The sequence below is a fragment of the Trichosurus vulpecula genome, chromosome 4 (genome assembly GCF_011100635.1).
Source record: "Trichosurus vulpecula isolate mTriVul1 chromosome 4, mTriVul1.pri, whole genome shotgun sequence".
Classification (NCBI taxonomy): Eukaryota; Metazoa; Chordata; class Mammalia; order Diprotodontia; family Phalangeridae; genus Trichosurus; species Trichosurus vulpecula.
Genome location: NC_050576.1, coordinates 158,695,709 through 158,702,786, shown reverse-complemented (window position 1 = coordinate 158,702,786; position 7,078 = coordinate 158,695,709). Strand labels below are relative to the sequence as shown.

The window sequence follows — 7,078 nt, the reverse complement described above, 5'->3', positions numbered from 1 at the left end:
CAACCCCAAAAACCATTTCTGCAAGAGGTAAAGGAGAATTTTAAAAACGGAATTAGGGAGATGAAAGAAAAAATGAAAAAAAATGTGAATGAGTTCAAATCTTTAAGGAGTAAACTTGGTGAAATGGCTAAGGAGATTCAGAATCTAAATAGAGAAAATGACACCCTGAAAGGTAAAATCATCCAATTGGAAAAGAAGACTCAAAAGCAAAATGAAGACAGCAACTCATTAAAAATTAGAATTGAGCTACTTCTAGTGAACACCAAATGGAGGACAACACCGGTGCTGCAGAAGGTTCAGGAGGCCCCGGGGGGCCCCGGGGTCGGAGGTCGGGGTGGCTTCCAAGGTGGCTTCAGCAGTGGGGGCCCAGGTCGAGGCCGGGGCCGCAGACCTGGGGAGGAAAGGCCGAAACAAGGAGTGGGTTCCTGTGACTAAGCTGGGCCGCCTAGTCAAGGACATGAAGATCAAGTCTTTGGAAGAGATTTATCTTTTCTTGCTCCCTATCAAGGAGTCTGAGATCATAGATTTCTCCCTGGGATCTCCATTGAAAGATGAGGTTCTGAAGATCATGCCTATTCAGAAACAAACTAGAGCTGGATAACGTACTAGGTTCAAGGCTTTTGTGGCCATTGGTGACTACAATGGCCATGTTGGTCTGGGTGTCAAGTGCTCCAAGGAAGTGGCCACAGCTATTAGTGGTGCTATCGTTCTGGCCAAGCTGTCCATTGTTCCTGTGAGATGTGGCTACTGGGGGAACAAGATTGGCAAGCCTCACACGGTGCCCTGCAAGGTCACTGGGCGATGTGGATCGGTTCTGGTGTACCTGATCCCTGCTCCTAGAGGTACTGGCATTGTCTCAGCTCCTGTGCCTAAGAAACTCCTGATGATTGCTGGAATTGATGACTGGTATACTTCTGCAAGAGGCTGTACTGCCACTCTGGGCAACTTTGCTAAAGCTACCTTTGATGCCATCTCCAAAACATACAGCTATCTAACCCCAGACCTGTGGAAGGAGACAGTGTTCACTAAGTCTCCCTATCAGGAATTCACCAATCATCTTGTGAAGACTCACACTCGAGTGTCTGTCCAGAGGACCCAGGCAGCTGCTGTGGCAACCACATAGATGTTTTTTATAAACAAATAAATTGAACTATGCCTGCTAAAAAAAAATTAGAATAGAGCAGATAGAAGCTAATGACTCTAAGAGACATCAAGAAGTAGTCAAACAAAATGTAAAGAATGAAAAAATTGAAGAAAATATGAAATATCTGATTGGAAAAACAACTGACCTGGAAAATAGATCCAAGAGAGACAATTTAAGAATTATTGATCTACTGGAAAGCCACGATGAGAAAAAGCACCTGGACAGTATCTTCAAAGAAACTATCAAAGATAACTGGCCAGAGATCCTAGAACCCGTTTCAACAATCTGGCTAGCAGCTTCTGTTGGGGTGTAAGATCCACCCACAGCCAGCACCCAGAAAGCTGCCGGCACGCTGGGAAAGCACAGGTTCTTTTGATCTGCTTTAATAAGGAAAGCGAGGTTGAAGGGGTTGACAAGCTTACTTTAATTCAGCATACAGACAGCATTCACTTAGTTCAGGGGAAAAAACCAGCACCCTGAACTTCAAAACAAAATACAAACAAATTACAAACATCAACAGACAGACCCAATACAATTCATAGTTACCAACATCTAGGTTCAGCCTGGGAGCTCGGAACAAGGGCTGGCCCAGAGTCACGCTCACCACAACTGCTGCAGGTAGAGCTCCAAAGAACAGACAGCCAGCCCCTGGTTTTTATATCTTTTTCAGCGTCAGGGGTGAGTCACACATGCGACTCACCCACGTGACCTAGAATCATCACAAAGAGGCAGACTTAAACCCACGTGGTCTAAAAGCTTCTGCTCTCCCAGACATGTAAACTAGGCCCTCCCTGGAGTTAGCCCCACCTGGGGCCCCACCTTAGTTGCCAATCCACACCCACTAAGGTTTTACACCTAATAGGGGTTTGGGGCTTAGCACTTAGTAAGACTCAATCAAAGACACTGAATTAATCAAAGGAAAGAAAGGCCAAACTCTTCAAGGGCACTTGTTGAACTAAGTGCTAAGGAACCCATTTTGATTACCAACACACTCCACCCCTTGTACTAGGATACATAATTTAATCAGGCATGTATCCTAGAACACTGTGATCCAATTACACAGGAAACTAAAACATATCATTCACAACAAAGCAAAACATATCATTTACAACACAAACATGACCTACCTCTAGGTCCCAGCAAGATAATCTTGTCAATCAATCATTCCCAAAATACTTGTTTTACAATTCAGTTGTGCACCCCTAGGTCTTTGTAGCCATTACATAGGATCAATAGTATCATAACAATAAAACAATACAGCAGGGATAATACAAAATAAGTACACAGAACAGTATCATCATTCACCCCCACTCGAATGCTTGGGGCTCAAAATCTTGGGGTAAGGGGTGAAGGTCTCATTTTCCATAGCTTCTTCTTGATGAAATTGGAGGTAGAGCTGTCCCTGCCCCAAGAGTCCCATTCCAGAGGTCAGTTCTTTAGCGAGCTGGCAGGAATTCCAAGAATGCTACATGCTTAATCAGTCACCTGAAAGTGTAGTGTGCTTAAGCCTAAAGGAGACAGAACTAGCAACAAGGTTAATCAAAACAAAGAACAAAAAGAGTAGGCAAGTATGGGCTTCAAATAAAATCATCTCCAGTTTGGTTGAGATTCCAGTTATGCAAAGATCCAATATCAGAGCCAAACTCAGGTGGGAAATGTTTCTTTTCAAAAGGAATAATTGGTAATCAAAATGGGTTCTTTAGCACTTAGTTCAACAAGTGCCCTTGAAGAGTTTGGCCTTTCTTTCCTTTGATTAATTCAGTGTCTTTGATTGAGTCTTACTAAGTGCTAAGCCCCAGGCCCAAACCTGAGAAATCAAGATATTATAAAACAGAACCAAAGGAATGAAAAAATGGAAGACAATGTAAAATATTTCATTGGAAAAACCACTGACCTGGAAAATAGATCCAGGAGAGATAATTTAAAAATTTTTGGACTACCTGAAAGCCATGATCAAAAAAAAAGCCCAGATATCATCTTTCAAGAAATTATCGAGGAGGACTTTCAAGCTTTCTCAGTGAAAAGACCAGAGCTGGATAGAAAATTTGACTTTCAGACACAAGAATCAAGAGAAGCATGAAAAGGTAATCAAGAAAAAGAAATTGCAAGGGACTTACTACAGTTGAACTGTTTTGTTTACACTCCTACATGGAAAGATGATGTGTAAGATTCATGAGACCTCAGTATTAGGGTAGCTGAAGGGAATATTCATGTATATATATACCTTTATGTATATATGAGTGTCCATATATATGTATGTATATATACATATATATACATATGTGTATATATACATACATACATATATATATATATATACATATATATATATATATATATATATATATATATATATATATATATATATATATATATAAATATAATACTTCCACCAGAGGATGGTGAATGAGCAGGTGATAGGGTTCAGTTGATTTTAGAGTACCATGGTGACGGAAGGCTAGAAATAATTTCCAATAAGATGAAAAAATTTTTTAACATTCACTTAAAAAAATTGAGTTCTACATTCTCATCCTTCCACTTGTCCCTTCCCTAGCCCTTGAGAAAGCAAACAATGTGCTATCAGTTATATATGTGAAGACTGCAAAACATATTTCCGTATTGGCTATGGTACAAAATAGAACATACACACAAAATAAAAAAGTATGTTTCAATCTTCACTGAGTTCATTAGTTCTCTCTCTGGAGATGGATAGCATTTTTAGTCCTGGGTCCTTTGGAGTAGCCTTTGATCACTGTTTTCATCAGAGTAGCTAAATCTTTTACAGTTGATCATCCTTACAACAGTACTGTTTCTGTGTAGAATGTTCTCCTGGTTTCACTCACTTTGCTTTGCATCAGTTCATGTAAGACTTTGCTGGGCTGAATTTTTATTGTACACATGACCAGTAACCTTACCTCAAGAAAGCCCAAGTTGAGGCCCACTCAATACACTTCCTACATGAAGCATAGACTCTCAACTTCTGTTTTCTGAGGACCAGGAAGGAAAGGGCCCCACAGTACTTTAGATGCGCTGAGCCTTGGGATTTAAAGTGACTTTGAATCCCTGTCAGTGCAGGTGCAGAATGTTTCCTCTTAACCTCTGCTTCCCATTATTCCTTTGGTGATTTTAATTGATTACAAGTCACTTCTGATAGGGATTTGCACATGTGACAAGCTTGATCTTTCTTTAGAGATGTCCCAGATATTCCCCTCCCTCTCAGTGTCATTTTTCTGAAAGGTGAAATGAAAATTATAGTACCAGGGGGAGATGATCTCAGACTGTTCTGTTTCTATAACTCCTTCTCCAGCCTCCTCTCCTTTCCACATGCAGACTGCCACAGTTCTGTCCTGTGCCAGGGCAGCAGACCAGCCTCGTAAGTATGTCTCTATATCTTAACATCCCTTTTAGAAGGAGACTATTGTATGCATGAAAGTTGGGACTGGGGAAAGACTCCGAGAAAGGTGCCTGACTAGGACTGGTGATGATCCCTGACACTCAGGAGGAGGATGGTCCCTATTCTAGGGGGCTTAATAAGGCTACTTACTTTCTTCTCTCCATACTTTGGGTCTAAGGAAGTGTGTGCATGGGGAATATTATACAGTATTGGGATCCTGGTTTTTAGTGATTCTGGTTTATCACCAGTCATATTTGTGTCCTAGTCAGTTCTCGTCTTCACTGGAAAGAAAGAGGGTGAAATGAGTGAGACTTAGCCCATCTAGAAGAACAGGGGCCACTCAGCTCAAATCCAGTCCCATTCTTAGTGGAGAGAAGGAACATAATATTAAATGACCCCTGAGAGCTGAGTTCAGGGTCTAGAATATATTGTGGAGTTTGGAATGAAGTATGGAGTTCAGAATTCCTGGGTTTTAGTTGCAGCACCTTCGTTTCTTCTATGCCTTACATGAGTCAACACTCTAGATGTAAGTCCAACCATGTACTCTGTAGTTCGGCTGCATATAGTTAATATGCTTGTAGTTTCTATTAGAACAGTCAGAGTGATGCAAATGTTCCTTACCAGATGGGAGTAATTGCTTTCTTTTGGAATGTGGGTCCTTCAGATGACATTTATATGTATTCATTTTCTCCTTATCATTTACCTCTGAGACTTCCTTCTTATCTGTCTCTGTGTCAAAAACAAAAACAAAAAGCCCACTTAATTGGAGTTAAAAAATTCTGTGCTCAAATTCTGCCTCTGCTGCTTGTGTGACATTAGGCCTATCAGATAACCTCTCTGGACCTCAGTACAATTCTCTATACAATGAAGAGAGTTGAAGGGATCCAAGCTCTAAATCTGTAAGTCCCATGAGCTTATGAAGATGATTCTAACGCCAAATTGAACCCAAGAGCCAGAAAAAGAAAGAAGCTAAATTCTAATTATGGTCAGAAGAACTAAATATCTGAAATTTAATAATAAAGCTAACATTTGTATGGCACCTTAAAGTTTACAAAACATGCTACAAGAAATCTAGGATCTATCCTGCTGATGTGGACATTATATCTAGTGATAAAGATTTCAAGTCAACCATGTTCACCAATTCTTTGATATTCATGGTTCAGGTGCCTAATTCATTAGAATATGCTTTTGAATGTTTATAAGGTATAAGACACTGTGAGAGGTACAAAGAAGCACAAGAAATTATCCCTGCCCTTAATAATCTTACATTTTCATTGTAGAAGCAGGGGATAAAAAAGTGGCCTGTGAAATTTTATTAATGTAGTATTTATATAATGAGTTAATGAAATAAAAAAGAGATGTGACAATGTAGCATATGATTATTGACCAAATTAACATGATAGAGAAAACATCTAATTATCAAAATTCCTGCAAATCCTCAGAAGCTATTTTTAAAATAAGAGACCAAAGAAATGATCATGCAAAAGAAATGAACTCCCTTAAAGAGACTGTTCATCCTAAAAGCTAAAATCTAGCTGCAGATTGGTGTGACCAGTATGGCCAGTCTTAGTTTTGGAATAACCAGGCTCAGTCATTTGTGTTGTAAGAAAAGAGGATAGTACTAGGTAGGACTATTAGATAATTCGAGGCTAGAAAAGGACTCCAGTGGGATGGAGAGGATGCTCATTCACACTTCAGTTATTCTTGCTGTTTTGTCTGTGGCACCAGGTCATTCTCTCTAGCTCTTAGCTCAACTAGACTATTTTGGTGCAAAGGTACAATCCTTTTGAACTACATAGAGCACTTTTCTAATATTATGTACAACTGTGATGATGAAGATATACAGCTCTCCCCAGAAACAGGCACAGTTTTGACAAGCAAATAATGGGTATCTTTCCAGGAAGTTACAAAGGTTGGGGGGAGAATGCATTAAGAGGAGTCACAATTCTCTTTGCATTGAGTCTTGTGCCTGTCTGTGTGAGGACATTTCCCTAGGAATCCCTAAGACCCATCTCATAGACTTCAGGTCTTCTCATACAGACCTTGCTGATGTTTTCTTTACTCAGTGTTTAAAAAAATCATTATTTATTTATTTAATATTTTTAGTTTTCAGCATTGATTTTCACAAGAGTTTGAATTACAAATTTTCTCTCCATTCCTACCCTCCCCCTGCCACTCCAAGATGGCATATATTCTGATTGCCCCGTTCCCCAGTCAGCGCTCCCTTCTGTCACCCCACTCCTCTCCCATCCCCCTTTCCCTTACTTTCTTGTAAGGCAAGATAGATTTCTATGCCCCATTGCCTGTATATCTTATTTCATAGTTGCATGCAAAAATTTTCTTTTTTGAACATCTGCCTTTAAAACTTTGAATTCCAAATTTTCTCCCGTCTTCCCTCCCCACCCACCCTCCCTGATAAGGCAAGCAATTCAACATAGGCAACATGTGTAATCATTATGCAAAACCCTTACACAATACCCATGTTGTGAAAGACTAACTATATTTTGCTCCTTCCTATCCTATCCCACTTTATTCAATTT

General features: G+C 39.9%; 1 pseudogene; it reads left to right on the top strand.

Annotated features, from left to right (window-relative positions):
• The first annotated feature begins 442 nt into the window (after positions 1 to 442).
• LOC118848874 lies at positions 443 to 1,125 on the top strand (annotated as a pseudogene).
• The last annotated feature ends 5,953 nt before the right edge of the window (positions 1,126 to 7,078 follow it).